Raw genomic sequence first — 24807 nt, forward strand, 5'->3', positions numbered from 1 at the left:
AACTAACAAGATGTTTTATTATGAACTATGACAACTCTTCCTTACACAATAGGGCATAGTGTCAGAGAGATATATAGGAACCAAGTGTGCTCGTGAGTGTGTATCATAATCCATTTCCTTTCTGTCTTTTATAAAGACATGGAGATGTTTATAAAGTGTTAATTTATAAGAAATAAATAGGAAGCAATATACATAGCCTGAGTATAAGAGTGTGAGGCTGCAGTTATGTGGAGGGTGAAAACTCTTGCTTCTGCTACCCTTGGTGACCATGCATCATTGACATGCTTAATCTTTCTAAGCTTCTATTTCTTCTGTACTAAATGAGAACTGTAGAATAATATCTCTGTCATAAAGTAATTGTGAAGTTTTCATCTTGCATTTTAAAGTGCTTAGCAAAATACCACTTGATAAATGATAACAATAGTGGTCCAGCCATGATTGAACTACAGAATATAAAGAAATGAGTGGTGGAGTATAAGTCTGAATTTATACATGGCTAGATCAAAAGTGGACTTATTTGTGTTAAAGAAAACTATTAGATTCTCAAATTGTTCTACATTTTTTTTATGTTCTGCAAAGGATGGGAAATGATTTTGAGTATTTCTCCTGATGTTTAAAAGAAACAAGTACCTCAAAGAAAAGAGCCTCAAATATGAATCTGACATTCAAATTAAAACTTTTTCTTTTAATGGCTTCTATGATATTTAACCTATCTAAAAAGACGGTATAGCAAGACCCTGTACCAAAAAAAAAAAGAAAAAGATAACTTTTTTCACATTGTTGTACTGTATTTACACAAATGACTCTGAGAAATGTATTTGTAACAGAAGTCTGTACTGTAAAGAGACCTTAGGGTAAGTTTACAAGAATACAGTAATATAAAAATCCCCACTTTACCATATGTTATTAACATGAAATCAATTTTAAAAAAACACATGCAAATTTATAGTCTTCATTTGATATGCTATTCATGATGGTTTTAATATTCAGTGCAACCCATGACACGTTTTACTTACTTAGATGTCATTACATCAGAACAGGAAGTGGTACACTAGTCTGGCATTTGAATATGAGACTCACTCTTTCATGGGACACGTAGCTCACTTTAAAATATCAAATGCTAGAACTTTTGTTAAATTAATTTGCAGACTTCCCTATCCTACTTTTATTTGCATCTAATTTATTCCTGCCCCCAAAAATATGTGGGACTATTGTAATTAACTTAAAAATTTTAGTGTTATATATATTTATATATAGATAATAATAATAATTACCACCTATTCAGAGATTCTGGAGGTATGCTACTAGTAGGAATTGAATTTTATTCTTATTGGTCATTAAATGACATTGAGCACCTATTTAGCCTATCTGTGTTTCAGTTTCTACACCTGGAAAACACATGGGTTAAATCACAGAGTAAAGGAGTTTGGTTTGCAGTAATTTCATTTGTAATGAGTCAGATATAGTCTACTGAAACATGGAGTATTAACATCATTGGCACACCAACAAAAGTATCAATGTTCTCTGAAAGAGTTGTATCAATAATAAAGTTGTCAAGGTGACAGTCTGGAATTAAATGGAATAAACAAAACACTAGATAGACATTTTCTTTGGGGAGCACCTCATGATACTTTCAATTTGATCACTGATTGACATTAAAAGGCAAAACAAGATCTTATTTGATAAAGAGTTTCTAAATCTTACATTTTCAAAACGAGCAAGTAGCTCAAATGATGTAGAGCAATGCTGGAATGGTTTTCAGCCTCTCGTTGTGTTTCCTGTCCCTAGTAACTGTAGCTTCACTTCTTTCTGGGGAGCACTCTGCTCCCAATATACTCAGTCCAAACTTCTCACAAAGCCATAAACTCTACTCCTCTGCCCTAAACAGTCCTACTCCACTGGTCCTGGGAATTAATTAGGTAAGCGTCTGACCAAAACAGTGAAATCAAAGTAAATCCAAAAATAGGGAAAATACCATGTCTTGTCCATAGGACAGCAGAATTGAAGAATGGGGAGCAGAAATTGTTGAAGACCTGCACCCTGTATCTGAGAATGAAACTCACCATGAGGAAATTGAGCCCAGAATCAGATTCCAGGTGTGAGCTCATCAGCCCTCAATTCTACTTTACCTATGAGCACTTGGGTCATGTAAGACACCAGTGTCTTTTTTTTCTAAGTCATTTTGATTTGGAGTTTCTGTCACTTTTGAGCAAAAAAGAAAAATGCAATTATAACAAATTCAAAATACATGTCAATTTCTTGTTGTATGTACTAAAACACTTATCTACAAGCTAGCAGAAGAGCTACCATTGTGGTACACATTCTTTTGCAAATACCTGTACTAATATGTGCATTTGTTAAAATATATTCGAATGAACTATTTTCCCCCATGTGGCTCTTCTGCTTGAGCCACACCTCCAGTCAATTTTGTTCTGGTTATTTTGGAGATAGGGGTCTTAAAAATTATTTCCCCAGGCTGGTCTCTAACTATGATCCTCCCAATCTCAGTCTCCCAACTAGCTAGAATTACATGTGCTTGTTGAAGCATTTATGCTTGTTTAGCCGTATCTTCTTTTGTAAAATGATCTTTCTTATAATTGTCTAAGTATTTTTGACTGTTTGCCTTCTTAATACTAAAGCATATGAATTCTTTGTATATTCTAGTTCCCAGTCCTTAACCAGCTATATACATCATGAATATTTCCCCTGAGTCTGGTTTATCCTTTAATATTTGATGGTGTTTTTTAAAAGCAAAAGTTTAGTTAACATGATGCCTCGCCTGTGGCCAGCACTTAGGAGTTGAGGCAAGAGGCTCCTTTGAGCACACATGGAAACCAGACTGGGCAACATAGCAAGACCCTGTCTCAAAAAAAAGGAAAAAGTTTTAATTTTGGTGATGTTCAAATTACAACTTTTTCCTTTAATGGCTTCTATGATATTTAATCTATCCAAAAAAATGGTACTAGAACTATATGCTATGTTTAGTTTATTAAAATCCTTGCTGACTTAATATTTTTTTCTTTTTATTCATATATTCATATGTACATACATTGGGTCATTTCTCCTCTTTACCCCCCATCCCCTCTCTTTCTCCCTCATCCCCCTCGCTTCCAAGCAGAAACTGTTCTGCCCTTTTCAACAATTTTGTTGAAGAGAAGACATAAGCAATAATAAGAAAGACAAAGCGTTTTTGCTAGTTGAGATAAGAATAGCTATACAGAGATTCCTAGCATTGTTTCCATGCACAAGTGTATTACAACCCGACTGATTTAATATTTTCCCATAATTTTTTCCTATAATTTGGAATCTTCCCTGAGTATCTGAATACCTTTTTTAGTAAATAAAGACCATTTTCCCAATTCAAATAAATTCTCATAACATTTTGTAGTACTTTGGAGGGATGAAAGTACCACACTGAAGCATAAATAAAATTTCTGCTATATCCATGCAAATAGATAATAAAGTGATAGAATGTGTGTACTATTGATTATGAAGGAAACTCATTTTATTGCATGCTCTGGCAGTCTTACAAAACTTGGATTTTGCTTCTTTTATTAAAAAAGTAAAGGAACCAGTAACTGGAGGCTCACGTTTATAATCCTGGCTACTTGGGAGGATGAGATCAGGAGAATCAAACTTCAAGGCCAGACCAGGGAAATAGCTCATGATACCCCATCTCCAAAATAACTAGAGCAAAAATGAACTGGAGGTGGGGCTCAAGAAATAGAGCATATGCTTTGCAAGTGTGAAGCCTTGAGTTCAAACCCTGTCCAACTCAAAAGAAGTAAAGGATGATTGAGGAATAGCTCAATGGTAGAACAGCTTCCTAGCATAGGCAAGGCCATGTGTTCAATCGCCCGAAAAGAAAAAGACTGGAATTATAATTTCTCTACATCAATACAGCTCTACATTTTCCTTCTTATATAAAGCAATTTTACATTTTAGAACCCTCAAAAGCCTTGGACTTCCAGAATCCTGTTGTTAGTTTTCTGGTTGAATATTATGCACACCATATATAGTCATTAAATCTTTCTTAATTTTATCTAAGGATCTAAGCTATACATGAATTTATTTCCAAAATAGAAATGAACTCTAGCACATTCAGCAATATAATTTTTTATATAATAATATTTTTCCAATTTTAAAATCAATATCCCAAAATATTTGTCTTATTTTTAAATCAAATTTAATTGAATTAAGTAGAAAGTACAAACAGTTCACAATCAAATATTTTTGTTAACTTCTTCATAACTACAACAGAATTAATATTTCTATAAATCATAAGGAATACTTGTCAAAATCTTTCCCACATTGTCTATGACAGTAACCAGGCAAAATTAAGTAAATAATGAGATTTTCCTCCAATATACACTGGTGTATTATCATGTATAATATCATCTTCAAAGAAACAGGTATCTTCTACTATTGTAACCTTAGACTGTCTGCATTCACAATATTTTAATGCTTCACTGTTGTGGATATATTTTAATGTATAATATCATGAGTTATTGTTAAAGCCTAGACAGTAATATTTCCTTTTGTTCTTTTGGTGTGTGAACCAAGAAAATGAATCTCTTTTCTGGTCTGATTTCTGCTCCTGGCACATGTATAGTGTAATAATTTGGTTTGAGGAGCTCTACAGGGGGTACATCAACCCCTTCTAATTCCCTTGTAAGTCAACCAGCTTTCAAAGGTCATGACTTATGAGCTGAGATTATGCTTGATTCTTCTCTCTCAGATTCCATGAGTCTCTCTGGTGCAGGTCACTTATTGAAAGATTACTGATTTTTCACTTCATTGTCTGGATAATCAGAAATAGCAATGATCCAATGAAAAGGTCATTGAGATTGAAATCAAAAGAGCTAACTTGAACACCTATTTTACTACCTCTCAAGTCCCCTAGATTCAGTCACCTCATCAGTGTAAATGATAATAAAACCTGACTCACTAATAATTTAAGGCTTCATTAATATAATGTGCATAGTAGTATGTGTTGTCATAAGCTACAAAAATGTCAACTATATTTTTAGCTAATAACATTTTCTAAACACCATCTGAATTAAAAAGAGAAGATGAATTCAAATTAATACACATTTCTTTGCTATCTACTTCTATGCTAAGCACCACATTTTACACTGAATACAAAAGTAAGTGGGAGTACATAAGGAGCTCAGTGTGTGGTACTGTATTGATGGTAAATAACCCCAGTTAAAACCTGGAACATACCAAACTGTGCCTGAAGATCAGTGAAGACTATTTATCAAGCCATGTACGACTCTCCCCACAAAATTCTCTTTATTGCTATGACTCTAAGGCCAAAGTGGGCATCCAATAGACTTAACAAGGATAGTAGATTATTATCAAAAATTTAATTGTAATTATTTTGGCCTTTTCTTGACAGTAACACTACTTCTTTAGAGTATTTTACAAAGATAAATTTCAAGGTATTTTTATCAAAAATTATAGCTAATAAGAGATTTTAATGAATTAAGACTTAATTTGGATAGAAAATGTTTTACTTACAAATGAGCAATGAGAATCAGGATGCTCTAATGTATATAAAAGAATTATTAGAGTGTAGCTAATTATTTTAATATAAAAATGTCTTGTCTAACAAGACCCATCTAGCCCTGGTATTATTCTAATTCACTTTTAATTAATTCCTTAGGGCTTAAGAATTTAAAAAAATAATTGCTGCCATTTCAAGTGGATAAATATTCCTTAGGTTTGATGGTCAGGAATTCTATGTTTGGACTCTTTTTACCATTCTAATTGGTAGAATGGGGTGTGTTTTTTTTAAGTTTTCTTGTGACAGTCTGGCCATGTACCCCAGGCTGACTCAGAGTCATGATCCTCCTTCCGCTGCCTCCACTGCCCTAGAATTTTAAGCTTGCACCACCACACTTGGCATTCTAATTAGCTGGCTTTTGATGAAAGAAAGTCTAAGATCTTGCCTGCTCAAAGTCAAATAAAATAAAAAGAATATACTTCTTTTAAGCCTAGAGATTCTCTTCCTAAGTAGTTGATTATATGATTAAATCTCTCTGTATGAAATAACTAGGCATTAGAAATTAGTAAGACTATATAACAAAAGTTGAATTACAAAAGAGAGAAAGGCAAGAGAAGTCTTGGACCTTGGATCATACAACATTCCAGAACTATCAATTTAGAATTCCTCCTATGGTGATTATAGCATTCCAGTTGATAAAATTGCAATTGATAGCCCATTCATTTTGAGGCAGCTTCTAAGGAGCTGAGAACACTGGGTTTTATGTGTTTTTAGGTCTGCAAAGATTACCTTGCCATGTAACAAAACAGAGAAAGTTTTCAAGAAGGGAATAATCATGATACTGGAAAATATTTCTAGGCACTAAACCAAGATAAGAAGTGCTCATTTGATTTACTGATGCAGAAACTGCCAATTTCCCTGGCAACTGCAATTTCAATGAAAGTGTTGGCGGGGAGAAACCAGATTGCAATGGGCTGAGATGTGAGTAGGAAGTTAAGAATTAATTCATGATAAGCATACAGAACTTCTTCAAAGTGTTTTGGTAGAAATCAGGATGAAAGCATAGCTGGGAAAAAAAAAAAGAGAAGTCTTCATCATTTTTTAAATGGGAGCATGTTCAAATGCTTTCTGTTGTTATCACAAAATACCTGAGACTGGGTATTTATAGACTACAGTTTTATAGATCTGGACAGTGGAGTCCAGTCACAGAGGAGTTTTAAGAGTCCAAGAGCATCTGGTGAGGAACTTTTTGCTGCATCATGACATGATGGAGGGCACCGCATAGTAGGGCCAGAAAGTATGCCAGAGAGCTCTCGCTTTTACAGTAAAGTCACTCCCTCAATAACCTATTCATCAATGAAAAACTAATCTATTCATAAGGACTCAAACTCACCTCCCAAATGTCCCAAATCCCACAGGCCCCATCTCTCAAATGTCACATTTCTCAAATATCATTAATACATAACTTTGGGGATTAAGCTTCCAACTCATAAAATTTGGTGAACACACTCAAACCATACCATAATAAAAGCAGAAGAGTCAGACTGATTTAAAAAGTGAGTGATTTCCTTGAGAAGCGAGAGATGAATCTTAGGAAGAAAAACTATACCTACTTCTAATTGTAACAAAAATGCAGGTATTTTAGGGAGTAGGTTTATTAATGCCCTGGCAGAATATTAAGGATTTCCTTTTGATGACTTTCATTTTGAAGCAGTGGAGAAGGTATCTGCTGAACAAGAAGGACATGGAGTGAGTGGCACTACTAGAAGTTTAAAACAATACATTTTAAAAGTGGAGAACTGGAAAAATGTTTACTTTTTTAAGGAAATTCCTAAGCCAACATTACTAACATCAATATTGGCATTTCAGTTCCTACCCCTGAAAGGAAAAAATAATAATAATCTAATCAAGCCTTTAGTCTACCAACTACATGAGATATGAGGGGATGGACGGACATGCTAAATGGTTAAATGACATGTAAGATGTAATCAACCAAATTACATTAGGTACATGATTCAGCTGCATCTATTAATAAATTGCATTATCTATTTGTTTTGTTTTGTTTATTTTATTTGAGATGAGGTTTCATCACTATGTTACCCAGCCTGGAATTTCTGGGGTCAAGCAATTCTCCTATCTAAGCCTTCTAAGCATCTGGGACAGGAGATAGGTTGGCGCCATTGCACCCAACTCAAGAAAAGGGCAAGGGGACAGTGTGTTTTTTAAGGCAAGTAGGAAAAACTGAACATTAAGCACATGTTATTAAAAGTTACTGTTATTTTGTTAGATGTGGCAATACAGTAGTTACTTTGAAATGGCCTTATCTAAGGGATACATACAAACTGCAGTATTATGAGCAGGCAAATACAATGTCTAAATTTTATTTTGAAATATCTCAGGAAAAAAAAAAAGAAAAACAGAGGAGCAGAATTAGAAGTAAGAACAACAAAATACCAATAATAAATGTCAATAAATACTTAATGTTGTAATTACAGTTATCTCTTCAAGGTGTTTTGTTGATGAGAGGAGAGGAGAGGAAAAGAGGGGAGGGGAGACAGGGAGAGAAACAAAGGTGAGGCAATTGGAAAGGATGAGGGAGAGAGGGATTCTTTATTTTAAATAATACCAAAACATGTCTGAATGCTAATAGAACTAACCCAATTGAAGAGAATAAAAATAGGAACAAAGTTGCAAAGGAAGTGAGAAGGAATGGGATCCAGAACTCAAACAGGGAAAGGAAAGTGAGTCTTTAGAAACAGCAGGAACTCATCAGCTATAGTAGGGGGAAGTAGGTGCCTGCATGCAGATGTAGGTATGTTTTTCCTTAGTGGGAGGAATTCAGAGTTCCTCAATGATGGCTTCTCATTTGATAAACCAAATATAAGTCACCATAAGAAGATTAAGGAAACCATCAGAGAATTAAAGAAGTTGAAAATAAAAGAGAAACAGTCCTTGAAACCCACAAAGTGCTTTTCCGTCAGATCTTTATTATAGCAAGCCCCAATAATGCAGCTGCTTATATGTAAGCAAAGGTTACCCTGTGGCCATAAAAGGATGGAGTACCATTTCTCTTAGATGATTTTTTTCCATGAAGTAATTTTAAGATATCCTGGCTTAACAGAATGTGAGTATTGTACAGTTCTCTGTGATAGACACTGATAAACCTACTCTTAGATAATGAAATGAAGGAAACAGATGGGGCACACATGAAAGGGAGCACTTGGGCCTCTCATTTCAGTCTTCAAAACTCTGAAAGCTACTCAGACAGTGGAGTTCCACATGGAATTGTATAGAGAACACTACTTTAGTTTGAATATCTGTCTTTGCAACGGTATGCTTTTGTAATCACTGAAAAAGAAGAAGAGGACCATGATTAAAGGGAGTATGTGGATAGCACAATGAAACTTCGCAGACCTGAAACTAGGCTGTGTTCTCTGTGTGCCACATAGCACATATGTGAAATAATAATAGATTAACACACCATCCTGGTCAAAGTGGGAGTCTGAAGGCCAATTAGACAGAATATTTTTTCTGATGTGTCAAAATAATGCAAGTAGCTGTGCTAAATAAATTCATGCTGGTGCACTGCTGTGAAAATTGAATGATTAATAACGTTCAGTATTATTCTTGCTTATTTTAAGGCACAGTGGACTAATGATGAGATCTCCAGCAAGAATACATTTCTGTATGAATGTTACAAATGCCATTCTAATTACCTGCACCCTAGATTATTCTTTTTCCCATTCTCCAATTTAACAGAAAACTTCAGGTCCTGGACTTGAATTGAAGAAAGCATTGAAACCAAAACCTAAAACGCTTTTCTTGTACGGAAATGGTTACTAATAAATTCAGCATTCCTGACATGCTCACAAAAAATTGGACTGAAATTATGCAGGTGTATTTATTTGTTTTTGCCTCCAATGCTTATGCCACAGTGACTCTAAAATAAAAAGTAAACTCAAGAAGCAAAAAAGGAATTGAAAAATCTTCATATCCTGAAGCCACACAACTATAAGCAACTTATCTTTGACAAAGGAGCTAAAAATATACGATGGAGAAATAGCAGCCTCTTCAACAAAAACTGCTGGGAAAACTGGTTAGCAGTCTGCAAAAAACTGAAACTAGATCCATGTATATCACCCTATACCAAGATTAACTCAAAATGGATCAAGGATCTTAATATCAGACCACAAACTCTTAAATTGATACAAGAAAGAGTAGGAAATACTCTGGAGTTAGTAGGTATAGGTAAGAACTTTCTCAATGAAACCCCAGCAGCACAGCAACTAAGAGATAGCATAGATAAATGGGACCTCATAAAACTAAAAAACTTCTGTTCATCAAAAGAAATGGTCTCTAAACTGAAGAGAACACCCACAGAGTGGGAGAAAATATTTGCCAACTATACATCAGACAAAGGACTGATAACCAGAACATACAGGGAATTTAAAAAACTAAATTCTCCCAAAACTAATGAACCAATAAAGAAATGGGCATGTGAACTAAATAGAACTTTCTCAAAGGAAGAAATTCAAATGGCCAAAAAACACATGAAAAAATGCTCACCATCTCTAGCAATAAAGGAAATGCAAATTAAAACCATGCTAAGATTCCACCTCACCCCTGTTAGAATAGCCATCATCAGCAACATCACCAACAACAGGTGTTGGCGAGGATGCGGGGAAAAAGGAACCCTCTTACACTGTTGGTGGGAATGTAGACTAGTACAACCACTCTGGAAAAAAATTTGGAGGCTACTTAAAAAGCTGGACATCGATCTACCATTTGATCCAGCAATACCACTCTTGGGGATATACCCAAAAGACTGTTACTCCAGAGGCACCTGCACATCCATGTTTATTGCGGCACTATTTACAATAGCCAAGTTATGGAAACAGCCAAGATGCCCCAGCACTGATGAATGGATTAAGAAAATGTGGTATCTATACACAATGGAATTTTATGCAACCATGAAGAAGAACGAAATGTTATCATTCGCTGGTAAATGGATGGAATTGGAGAACATCATTCTGAGTGAGGTTAGCCTGGCTCAAAACACCAAAAATCGTATGTTCTCCCACATATGTGGACATTAGATCAAGGGCAAACACAACAAGGGGATTGGACTATGAGCACATGATAAAAGCAAGAGCACACAAGGAAGGGGTGAGGATAGGTAAGACACCTAAAAAACTAGCTAGCATTTGTTGCCCTTAACGCAGAGAAACTAAAGCAGATACCTTAAAGCAACTGAGGCCAATAGGAAAAGGGGACCAGGAACTAGAGAAAAGGTTAGATCAAAAAGAATTAACCTAGAAGGTAACACCCATGCACAGAAATCAATGTGAGTCAATGCCCTGTATAGCTATCCTTATCTCAACCAGCAAAAACCCTTGTTCCTTCCTATTATCGCTTATACTCTCTCTACAACAAAATTAGAAATAAGGGCAAAATAGTTTCTGCTGGGTATTGAGGGGGTGGGGAGAGAGGGGGTGGAGTGGGTGGTAAGGGAGGGGGTGGGGGCAGGGGGGAGAAATGAACCAAGCCTTGTATGCACATATGAATAATAAAAGAACAATGAAAAAAAAAACAAGAAAAATCTTCATATCCATGTCAAAAAGATAGTGTTTTACCATGGCTATTAGTAGTTTGAAGTTTCTATTAAAATAAATAAGTGAAAGAATTATTACTTGATTTTTTAAATTAATTTCATAGTGAGTGCTATTAACTTATTTTCCCTTTGAGGGTTCAATTCAATTATGAAGAAAAAAGGATAAGTATTAACATCTGGGGTACTTAAACAATTAGCCCTCATTTAGACACATTAATTTTCTGTCTGTGAGCACATCTCCTCAAGATGGGATATGTCACTTACCTTTCCATCATAATGATATAAAATCCCTAAATTAAGAAAAGATTTATTTGGTTTATAGTTTTGGAGGTTTCCATCCAATGTCAGTTGGCTCCATTGCTTTGGGCCTGAGGTGAGGAAGAACATCATGGTGATGGGAGGTGTGGCAAAGGAGGCACCTTACTTCATGGTAGCCAGGAGCAGAAAATGTGCAAAAGGAAGGGGTGGAGGACAAATATACACCCTTCAAATGGATGCCCCCAGTGACCCACTTCCCCCAACTAGATTCCATCTCCGAATAGCCCATTTGGCTATGAACTCATCAATGTATTAATCCATTGGTAAAGTTACCACTCTCACAATTCAATCACCTCTCTATAACCCCACTTCTGAACACTGCTGCCCCAGGAATCAAGTATTCAGCATATGAGACTTTGAGGGGGATACTTCATATCCAAAGCATAACAGGGATATAGCTTATAGTATTTTTAAAATATTGCACCTGCTACATGTCATATTTTTATTGAATGAGCATATACTGTTCAAAAAGTTATTTTCACTATATTCTCAATATAAGAAAAGAATATGGGAGATGACTGCAAACAAAGATAGATAATGATCTTTGCTAATTTCCATGCTATGATTTGAATGTGTCCCCTACTAAAAGCATGTGTTGAAAATTTCATCTTCAGTACAGTAGTGCTGGGAGGTGAGGCCCTTTGGGAGATGATGAGGCTACAAGGGCTGTGTCTTTGTGCATGGATTAATGTCATTATCAAAAGAGTGGGTTCGTTAGCTCAGGAGTAAGTTTTTTATGAAAGAATGAGTCCAATCCCTTCTCTCATTCCCTCTCTCTTTCTCCCTCTTCCTCTCCCGTTGCCTCTTTCTTTTTCTGTCCTCCTTTCCACCTTCTGCTTTGACTGTTAGGAAGAAGGCTCTTGCCAAATAACAGTTCCAGAGTTTTGGACTTCCTAGCCTCCAAAATCATGAACCAAGACATTTCTATTCATTATACATCACCCAGTCTTAGATATTCTGTTATAGCAGCATCGAATGTACTATAACATTCTCTTACAGGAGAAATCCACAAGGAATAAACTGCCATATACATTGATAGTCTCATTTCAAAGTTATTACATGGAAAACTAGAGTTTTGACATGCCAAATAAATATGAAAAAGCAAGCTAAAGATAATAAATGGCATTTTGTTTAGCATTTTTAATGAAGTGATCCAATGAACAACAGGTGATCACTTAGACATTGGAGTTGGTAGCATGGTTCATTTAGAACGCTACTGGGTAGAAGTGCTCTCTGTTGTATACTGATATAAGATATACTTCTTCCATTAATGATTTTAATTTTTAAAAATCTTAATGCTGTTCTCCAAAAAGATATGCACAATAAATGTAAACATGTAAACATCTCACATGGCAAGCATTTTTTGTGTAGAGATTCTCACATAAACTGGATCCATTAATAAGAGCACCAGTTTAGGGCTCTCTGTTCCTGTGAAAATACAGAGTCAATAGGGACAAATTTTGTAATTTACCAAAGTTTGTATATTAACAAATCAACTATGTAGTTTCTTCATCTTTTTTAGTTTAGCCCTCTTTTCCCTATGACTTGATTTTGTACTCTTATTTCAGAATATGATGGCTTTTATTACAGCTGTAACAAGAAAAATGACATACAAGAGGCATTTGAAAAGCAATATGGAAAATATAGGACAAATCCATATAAACAATTCATTCAATTCAGTAACTTAGACCTTTAACAACTGGTGCAAATTCATGTATTTAATTATATAGTATTGATTAGTATTGAGCAAAATTTAGGAAAAAATACATGTTTATTTCAGTCTGTTTTGATTGCCACATATATTTAGTGCTAATTTAACTATTCTGAAATTTTTTAAGAAAGTCAAAAATAGGGCATTTTTATGAGTAATGACATTGGAAGTTCTTTTTCTCAAAAAAAAAAGATAAAGCTTTCTTTTATGGCAGTACTGGGGGTTGAACTCAGAGCCTTGTGCTTGCTAGGCAGGCACTCTACCATTTGAGCTGCAATATCGGCCCTTTTTGCTTTTGTTATTTTTGTAACCGTGTCTGGCTTTATGCCCAGGCAGATCTGGACTATGATCCTGCTATAGGTGGACAGGTGTATACCACAACATTGAACATTGCTTGAGATGGGGGTTTCCGAATGTTTTTCCCCAGGCTGACCTTGAACCATGATCTTCCTGATCTCTACCTCCCAAGTAACTAGTATTACAGGTTTCCATCATTGTAGTTGGCCTGATAAAATTATCTTGGAGTACATTCTAGCTTTATAGGTCTAATCTACTTTCTTAAATACTATTCTAAAGAATTTAGATTCTAACATGATTAAAAGTATCTAAATAGATAACTCTTCTTATATGGCAAACTCAAAATGTAGACAATGTTAAAGACTTACATATTTATAAACTTTTGGGGGTGTGGAAGAAAATTTTAAAGTAGTAGTAGTAATTTAGTGCATTTGTGGTATGTGTTAGTGACAGCAGGTTGATGATCCTTGATGACATTTATGCAATTCTACTTTTAACTCAAAAGGGTCAAAACCTGAAGTTATTACAAAATATTCATTAAGCTCATATTATATGATAAAGAACACTTTTGGCCTGGTAAAGTAACAACAAAACCACCAAACATTAGCCATTGAAAGAATATTAGGAGCTAATTGTTTCCATTCCATCAGAGCTAAGTTACAAATGTAGACACAACCAGCTAGAGTCATGTCTAGACACTGACCATGTAACTCTCTCAGTCATTACTTTTTTCTTTTTATCAATTACTTTTTTTTGAGGTACTGGGATTTGAACTCAGGCACTTTAACACTTGAGCCATACCTGCAGACATTTTGCTCTAATTATTTTGGAGAAAAGGGCTCACTTTTCCCCTGGCCAACCTGGACCCTGAGCCTCCTGTTTATGCTTCCCACCATTGCCAGGATGACAGGTGCCAACCACAATGACCAGCTTTTTTCTGATGAGATGGGGTCTCATGAACATTCTTTGCTCAAACTGGCCTGGAACTGCAATCCTCCCTATCTTAGCCTCCCATCTGCCACTAGGCTCAATTACCTATATTTTATATTTATTTAAATGTAATTTCTATGTAAATTTTTATCATGCAAAAATGTGTAAAATCCATGAAGACTTTTTTAAAAGTCTGTGAAAATCATTTATAGCCTAAGCCTCCTGAGATAAACAATTAATGGTTTGTTCTATTCCAATCTTATCATATACATTTATTTAGTGAGATTATATTAGAAATGAAGTTGTATAAATGCATTCTTGTAATTACTATTTAATTAGATTACACTAAGTGCATTGTTTCCTATTGCTATAAAGAATTATCATAAAATTAGCAGCTTTAGATAAACTGTATTTCCTGGTTTCTGTAAGTCAGAAGTCAAGGTATGACAGAGCTGGATCCTCTGTGCAGTGTCTCTTGAGACTACTGTGAATTAGCTAGACATATTTTCATCTGCAGGCAAAGGAAAAATGCTCCCAAGCTCACTTAGGATTTTGGCAGAATTTGTTTTCTTTGACTGTAAGACTGACGGCCACAGCTTTTTTGATGACTGGTTGATTTCAGGTAATATATGCCATCTGTATTTTCTAAAAGCTACTTGCACTTCCTAGAGTTGGCCTGCAGTCTCCTCCAATATGACCACTTACTTCATCAAGTAAGCGAACAGAGTCTGTCACTTCAAGGAGGTCCCAGACCCCTTTTAAAAGAGTTCACCCTAAGTCAGGTGCACTCAAAATTAATCTCCTTTTTGGTAAGCTCAAGCCCAGTGATTCAGACCCCGAAATGTACCTGGAAGATTCTTTCACATCTGATATGTGAAAACAAGTCAGATCCCAACCATGCTTAGGGGAGAGGAATTACACAGGGTGTGAACATGAGGTAAGAATCATGGGGGCCATGCTGAGGTCTGTCCAGGACATTCCAAGTTACTCATTTCTTGAAAAATTGTAATTTTGAAGGCAAACATTTGTACAATTTTGCATGCTTTCAAGTTGCCATATAAGAAAACTATTATTAAATTAGCTTAACAATATGAATAAACAAGTTTGAAGGGAAGATAAGACAGCTAGCTACTAAGAGTTGAAAGAATGAGAGAATTTAAAATTTACCCTTTCCAACAGCTATTATAATAATTAATGCAAGAAAATCCATGGATTTTTTGTCTTCTTGATAGTACTGGGGTTTGAGCTCAGGGCCTCACACTTGCCACATGGTTGCTCTACCCCTTGTGTCATGCCCATAAACTTTTTTACTTTAGTTATTTTTCAGATAGTATTTCATGCTAAGTGGGCACTGTGTCCCTTCTATGAATCTCTAAACCATGGAGCAATAAGTCTGTAGAAAATTTCAAAGTATAACTTCACAGACTATTAATTGAAAAGTAAAATGACAAGTTTTCAATAGAAAACTCTAGTAGATATTAACCTTAACTAATGACCAAATTTAATAAAACCAGAAATGATGAATCTGACATCATGTATCTCCTGAGTATGTGCCTTGCTGAAGACATATCACCTACTTATAAAGTTGAATCATATGAAGTTTCATTTTGACAGGTCAAAAGTGACCAAATATCAGTAATTTATATGGTCCAACCAAATTTGTATGTGAAGAGGGGGTAGACATCTACAAAATGACTATGCAGGACTATTCCCAAATGTTACGATTGTAAAAGACAAATATAAAAGTTGAGAAACTATTATTAATTAGACTAGAGTGACATGACAGTTCTTTGAGATGTGAACTTCTTCATACATTCTGTATTTTTTAAAAAATCAGGGATCTAGAGAAATTTGAAGATGGGATATATATTAAGTAAACATATTGTATGAAAGTTAATATTAAGTACTTATATTATGGTAAAGAAAAAGAACAGCTTAATTCTTAGGAAACACTTTCCAAAGAACTGACACACACTGTCATGATGTCTGAAAATAAATTTTACTGTGCATATACACACACATACATATACATATACATATACATATACATATACATATACATATACATATACATATACATATACATATACATATGTCATTGGGTGTATAGATGGAGAAAGAAATGGCTGTATCAAAACACCAAACATGTGGCGTTGACTTTGGGACTGGAAACAGAAGTTGGAAGAGGCTTAAGAAGACAGGAAACTTTTGGAAATGTTAGTGTAAGATAAAGAAGAGGGACTACTTGGTGTAAAGTACAGTACAGTGCTACACCTGCAATAAACAGAAGACAGAAAGGATACCTATTATGCTTGCCAATAGGCTAGGAAGGTTAAATTAAAAAGTAGAAATTGACTTTTTTTATTTGCCTGTTTTGGATTGAATTGTGTCCTCTAAAATGCATATGTATATTGAAGTTCTAACCTCTAGGACCAGCAAATTTGACCTCATTTAACAACAGTGTCTTTGCAACTGTAATCTAGATGAGGTCATTCAGATGGGCCCTAATCCAATATGATTGGTGTACTTTTTCTGTGGATATACTAGGGCTTGAACTAGGGCCTTGCATTTGCACTTGCTGGGCAGGTGCTCTACCTCTTGAGCCACATCTCCAGTTATTTTTTAGTTAGTTTTCCCATAGGGTCTAGCATTTTTGCCTGGGCAACCCCTACAATTCTCCTATTTACACTTCCCACATAGGTGGGATGATAGGCATGTGTCTCCACCCCAGCTTTCTATAGATTGAGATGCAGTCCCATGAATTTTTTTGCCAGGACTAGCTAGCCTTGACTGTGACTCTCCCAATTTCTGCCTTCCTAGAATCTAGGATTACAAATGTGAGCCACCACATCTGGCGATTCATGTCCTTATATGAAGAGAGGAGATATAAACACAAAGAGAAAATGTCATGCTACAATAGAAGCAAAGATTGGAATGCATCATCTTAGATGTTTAATTCACTGAATCCTATAACTGACTTCAGCTACAAGCACTACACGGTGTATATCACGTGAGAGACCACAAGCAATAAACACCCAGCTGATCCCAGTCATCCCATAGAACCATGAAAGATAATAATAAATTGCATTTCAAGCCACTAGAATTGGGGCTGCACAAATCCCATCAGTAAACAAGAATCTGTGTGTGATTACGTATGTGTGTCTCCACATTTGGCAGTGGGAAGAGAGAGCAAATGTGGCAAAATATTAATAGTTGGTCAATGTAGGTAAAGTATTCAGGAATGTTCTTTGCAGTATTCTGTCAACATTAAAGTAATTCTGTTTGAATTCTTTCAAAACGAAAGTTTGAAGAGAAAAAATCCATTAATAGAAAAAAAATCTTATGAGTAATATGGACATGAATTGAAACAGTTTTATGCCAGCCAGAAGAAAGAGCTAAGGCTTTTTGTTAGGGTGATGATTATATGGGGAGAAAAATAGCCCCATTGTGGGTGAAGCCTAGATAATTAGAGGCCTTCTCTTCTGAACTATAAAAGAGAGACAAGACGCTCTGTAAATAAAAGAAATGTGAAAATACTACCAGAACTAAAAATATTCTCACATTAGGCTACTTCCAGAGATCTGGGAATTATTGCTATTTCTACCAAGTAAAACTTTAAGGCAAAAAAGGTGTTCTTACATTTTTATAATTATAAAATAGAAATGCCTGTAGCTTTTCAGAAATAAAGTGAAAGCACTTTACTAGCTCTTATAGCAGAAAAGTCCAGAAGGGGGGTAAGGTTTCATATAAAGATGGCCATAACATTTTCAGTACATTAACAAGGGTAAATTTTCTGTCTTTACACTCTACCTTTCTCAGTACCAGCTGTATACTAATCTTGATTCCAATATGGCTACAGTTAGATCTCAAAGCTACTTCCTTCATGAAAGAGCAGACATTTTTCAAAACAAAGGTTAACCAAAGCCAAATGTTCACGTACACACAAAGCCCTAGGTCATAGCTATGTGCAGAAGACAAAGTGTCATTGTCATTTCTATCTTGATTATGTGGCTTCCTCTACAAATCAGGGTTCGTATCAAGATCTCTGATACCACCAAAAGGAATCATAGCTCTGCTGGGAATTTTAAAAGGCAAAAATATCTATGACATGAAAAGCAAACCAATAACCACTGCAGCATATATTCACTCTCCAGTTCTCATCTATTTCTTTTGTACATTGCTTTCTTTTATTGTGCTTATAAAGTGACCACTGGAAACTACTTCTGAGTGGCTATAATACATCCTTATGAGAGAATAGCCAGATTTAGTTTGGAAACTCTTGTCCCAGAGTAAATGTATAATAAAAGGATATTGCCTATCCTTATCTGAGTCATGTAGTCAAAAAATGTGGCTACAGCCTTGAGCCTGGTTCTATAAATAGGAGGTAGCTGGTGTACCAGCTTGTGGTGAGTGAATGTAACTAAAACAGTATTTATGGGGAGGACTGTGTAGCCAACTAATAGTTGTCCACTCCAAGTTTCATCATAAATGAAGCATTGGTTAATGGTTTGAAACAGTACGATATCCAGGCTCCATGATGGCTCCCAATGGCTCCCAATGATTCTTGATTTTTTTCTATTCACACTGTGTATAACTCCCTCACACGATGAAACAGGTTGTGGTCTATGTACATAGGAGTGAGAGAATGATGTCTATGCTATGTACTAAAAGGCATTATACCTTCTGCCTTGCTCTGAATTGCATACTCTTGGGGAAGTCAGGAAGCATATCATGAGGACACAAAAACAGATCTGAAGAGAGGCATGCATGGGTAAAACTGAAGCCATCCTCATCTTTCTAGTCATGAAGCTTAGCAACAATGGATATGGAAACTTGAGTCTCAGATAAACCTTCTGATAACTACAATTTATACCAACTTCTTGACCACAGCACAACTTGTTATGCAGCAAAATGGTTCACACGTATTTATAGTCTCTATTCTGTCCAAGAAAAATTACTTTAGTGCTATCTGTGTGTGGGTGTGTGTGTGTGTGTGTAAGAGAGAGAATGAAACAAAGAGAGACAGAGATAGCAAAGAGACAGAATTTTTTCTGTTCCTTTAGAGACAATGGAAACTACTCTTTACTTTTTCTGATTAGATAAATAGATAATTACTGATGTATTTTCTACTTTTAATAATAACTAATGGTACCCATATATGAGTATTTCATTATTTCCCCTAATTGTATGTAGCAGTTTATTAAGGGAGAAGCTGAAGCTTAAAGAAAGCAGAGAACATATCCAAATTCACCCAGCTGGTAAGAGACAGTCCAAAGATTCAAGACCATATGCAATTTTACATCAGTGCCCATGCTTTTAATCATTACATTCTAAGTAGATCTATTCCTGTTCTCTACCCTAAATGTTCATGATTTACTATGTAATTAGGAATGGTATTTTATTTAGAGTTTGTGTGATATATGCAGAAGTGACTGCTCTCTATATCATATATACTATATTTTGGCATTTGGATGTCAGAATGATGATAGCTTCATAAACCAAATTGAAATGTTATTCCTCTTTGTCTAGATTCTGCATTAGTTTATAAGGTGAAGATCATATATTCTTGTAAAATGTGAAATAATGTTATCAAGAAAAAGTAGAGTCAAACTACCTTTTTTCAGAATTATTTTGAGAATATTTTGAGCCAATATATGTTATTTGACCACGTATTTAGCAATATATGTTAAATAACCACAAACTTACCAAAGAGAATTTTTTAATGATTTGAAAACTCGTTTGCCAAACTGATATCCCATCATCTTCAAATACTTTATTTTGTAACTCCAATAAATGAGAATTTTCCTTTTTTTATAACCATAGTCCAACCATCAAAATCAAGGATTAACCCTGATAATCTTTTCCATTTTATGCTCAGACACAGTCAAGCATCAGTTTTATAAATGCCTTTTCTGTCAAATGATTCACTTTATAATTAGTGACTGCACTTAGCATTTATGTCTTCAATTTCTCTTAGTTTGGAAGAGTTCCTTAGTCTTTCTTTGATTTTTGTGACCTTGGCATTGCTAAAGTTGCAATTATTTTGTAGAATGCTCTCAATTTGGATTTGTCTAATGTATCTTAAATAATTTTAAATTATTTGCTTTGGCATGGATCCATGGTTTTGCACTTTATTCAGTGGGCTGTAATTCATTATTATCACCATCAGTTGGTTCAACTGTCTCTGATGTGATCAATGGGAGCCATTTTAACTGGCTCTTTTGTCCTTTTGAAATATTTCCTTTTTTCTTTAAGCAGTTCTGTGTCACTGGCACAGATGTTCAAGGTTCATCTCACAATTTCCTTGTTCTAGGTCTGTTATCATTTCTTCCAGGAGCCCTCATTACTTTTAGTGGAAATGGCTTTGTGCAGTCAAGATCTAAGCTGCAGGTTTGCTTATGTTATTGGGATGTTACTGGTCTCTAACATGGAACAGAACTATGGAATATATGCATATATAGAACCACACATGCACATACATACAATTTACATCTGTATCCATTCATGTATTGGAAAACCTTAGCTTATATTGATGCATCTAGTTCCAATTCAATACCAGAAGATTCATTTCGGTTTTATTCTCCATATTTTTCACTCCTTTCTATCATATTGAAAAATATGACTTGCATCACCATCCTCAATTTCCCAAATTAACTTTGTCCATTATTTAATTATGAAGCTTATTTTAAATGTATATTTCTCAAATTTAGTTATATTGAAATTTTTAAAGCCTGGAATTCAAAGGACAAAGTTCCCAGAACATCTTTTAAAGGATATTTACATAACAAACATAATTCAAGATATAGATTCTGTTTTCTTTCAGAGTTGAGGGCAGATATATTTTTTTGTTGCCTCAATAATAACACTCTATTTTTTATCATTGAGTTCTATTCATTGTATATACTACAAATTATATATTTAGGTATTAATGAGTATTTGGGTGGCTTCCAATTTTTGACTATTACTAATAAAGCTGCTGTGATCAGGAACCAGAGCACTCACTTCTTTTTACCAGAATTGGCTGGAAGAATCCTTAACTCAGGGAAATGGCAAGGCGGCTCTGTGTGGGCTGCCCCTCCCTGCACTGCCTCTGGCACTTTCTTGAGGTACTATGCTGGAGCCATTGTGGGGCTCACCTTATCTTCCCATTGAGAGGCAGTTCTTCGTAGCATTCTCACTGTCTCATGAGACAATTTGTCCTAGACCCTCTTTTCAAGTATGTTTGTATAACAGCCTTAGAACATAGAGATACTGTGTCTTTCTGGGGCCCAAAGTAGTTTTGTTTCCTGACCAGGATAATAAATATAATTTCTTCCTCAAGGTCAAAGGTTGGGTAGACTTGGTAGTCATCCACTAATATGACTGGGGACACACTGGTCTCCTTAGCTCAGATGCTCTCTTGTAATTGCCCTCTATATCTCTAAAGGCCACACTAGGCCATCATGGTGCCCCCTCTCAGAACTGAGGTTTGAAAAATCAGCACAAAGTTACTATTGATGTAAGTAACAAACTAAATCCATTTTGACTCATTGTCTCCTTTCTGGCTCAATGTGTGAAGTACAGCAAATCAGCTTTGCAGCTGCTACCACACTGCTGCATAGGAACCACTTGAATGCTTGACATCCTCTCTCTGCCTGATGTCAAGTGTGCAAATGATTACTTAACATATTTTGTATTGATTTTTAGTTGCTTCACATGAAACAATAAATCCAGTCCCTGTTACTCCATCATAGCCAGAATCAGAAGTCCTCTACACTGATTTTTTTCAAACAAAAATTAATAATAAAAGCAGATCTTGATAAATGTGTTCAAACTAAATCATAAAACATAAGTTCACAAAATTAGCAATGAGAAAGCTATGCAACATATTCAAAGAGGATAAAATACAACATGATACTTTAGACAGTTTGTTGGCTGAACTGATCTATCCTCAAACTTTTGCCTTTCATCCAGTCTACATGCCACAGATCTGGACAGCTGTACACTGAATACAGTCATTGTCCAAAAGTCTACAGGTTGGTGCGCCCAGGATTTTTTTTTTTCTTTTTGGAATAAATTAGTGCCCCATTCAACATTTTCTGTCCTCTTGTTTTCCTGTGGGGCACAGGGACACAAGACTTGCACCATGAGAATAAAACATGCTTGGTAAACACATGTTTTATCCAAGAATTCTGGATCCTTGACAATATGCCTCAGTACTAGATCACCTATCTCATGACTTTTTAAAATAAAAATCTGTTTAAGTTAGTGGTATTTGAATTTTCTATTATTTGTAGCCAAATGCATAAGATATTTGATAATTTGCCCTACTTAGAATATCATCATTTCATAGATGCTGGCACATGATAGGAGATTCCTGAGTTAAGAGACAAAGCACCATTTATTACTCAGCACAACATCAGGGGCCAGAGGATTATCATTTTCTTTGCCAGTTCCTCAAGGCCCAATTCCTACAAGGTAAGAGAAAGAGAATCCAACATTACAGTAGATGTATTATAAAAGATGAAACCTCAATCTTTTACAATAGTCTACAAGCAAGTCCCCTGCAGCAAAAGAAAAGGTGATAGCAAAGGTGTTCTTCCTCATCTCAGTAAATACTGATGCCTTTTACCCAACTGTTAAGTGAAAATCTTTGAGGTACACTCCATCCTGCTCTTTCTTTCACATTAAATATCTGGTCTTCTAACAATTCCTATTAGCTCTACATTTGAGTTATAACCCAAGTCCAAATTTTTCTCTGCACTTCCACCACCATATCTATTCTCACCTGGGTTACTGCCTTAACCTCTTAATTTATCTGTCTCCACCTCTTTCTCACCCACATAATGTTCCCCACTAAGCAACCAGAACAATCCTTTTAAAATGTAAGTCAAATCATGGTATCCCTATTTGGAATTCCTCAAGAACTTCCCATCCCAGTTAGAGTAGAACACAAAGTCTTTACCTGATTTGTCAACTCCTCTGCTTTCAAAACATTTTCCCTTTTCACATTTCCTTTCACTCATCTTCAGTCATACTTGCTTCCTTGATGCTAACAAACAGTTCTGCATCGAGACTTTGCAATTTCTGGAGCACTTGTTTTAGTATAGTAGACTCTTGGTATCCATGGATATATGGTTCCAAGGAGACCACCACTAAGGAAAACCTGCAGATATTCAGGATGCAGAGTTCAGTGCTGATGCTGAGGGTACTTGATTCATTTTTCCCATAAAGCTGCCTAACATCACTAAAGACATGCCCACTTTCAACAACTCTCAAGGTGTACTTTCTCACTTAAATCAAGCACATTAACTTTTACTTGTGTTTGAGGTACCATTTGCTTTTTGGAAGGCATATTTTCACAAAATTAAAGGCAGGGAAATACAGCAGTTCGTACAATGATTAAAACACAACTAAGAATAACACAGGATTCTGCATCAACTGAGCTGTATATGCATGTGGAAATTTAAATTTGTTGTTATTTTTTACTTATTTTCTTGGCCATGATTGGTCAAAACTTACGTTGTAAATCTGTAAGTAACTTGGGCTTACTATATACATCTAGGTATACTTTCTCCTTACTTAATTCAAATCTTCACTTAAATATTATTTCCTCAAGGTAGACATTCTTGACATTATTTTTACAGTTCTTAATAAATAATAGCGGCTTGTCGTTACATAAATGAATGAAGAATTGTTAAATAAGTGAATGACTCAAGTCATTACCACATTTTTTATATTAAAATTGGTGTATTTTTATAGTTTGGTTGTTAGTTTGGTTTTTGACGAGTTGGTAACATTCTCTCTCTGGAAAAACTGTTATTGTGCTTGCTTACCTCACACTACTCTCAGCACCTTTATAAGTAATAATTCCATTTATTCTTTAATTTTAATCCTCCTTTTATTCCTGTTTTTGTTCTTCTTGAAATGTCAGTTTTTCAACTCTAATTTGGACTTACGTTTGCATATTTAGACCACACATTTTTGTAAGGATATTTCATTGATTTTTTTTATTTATTTAATTTTACCATTGTGCTGGGTGGGGTACATTGGAATATTTGCAATGTATCAAATATATCATACTTGAATTTAGCCCCATAGATGCTCTCTTTCATTTCTCCCCCCCCCCCCCCGCCGATTCCTGGAACAGTTTCAACAGTATCATTTTTGCATTTACTTACATGTGAATACATTATTTGCGCCCTCTCCTGCGTCACCCACCCCCTTCCCCTACCTCCCTGCTCCTATTCTGTACTCCCATTGTCCAATTTTATAAAGGGAAAAGCATAAAAGATGGTGTTTTGCTAGTTGGAGATAAAGATAGCTATATGGGGAGACTGCTTGGGCTGTTTCCATGCACATGTGTATTACAACCCACATTGGTTCATCTCTACCAGACCTCTTTCCTACTTTCTAGTTGCCTTCCAATAGTGGACTCTGCAAGTTTAAGAT

Source organism: Castor canadensis, chromosome 2 (assembly GCF_047511655.1).
Source record: "Castor canadensis chromosome 2, mCasCan1.hap1v2, whole genome shotgun sequence".
In the NCBI taxonomy this organism is placed as follows: domain Eukaryota; kingdom Metazoa; phylum Chordata; class Mammalia; order Rodentia; family Castoridae; genus Castor; species Castor canadensis.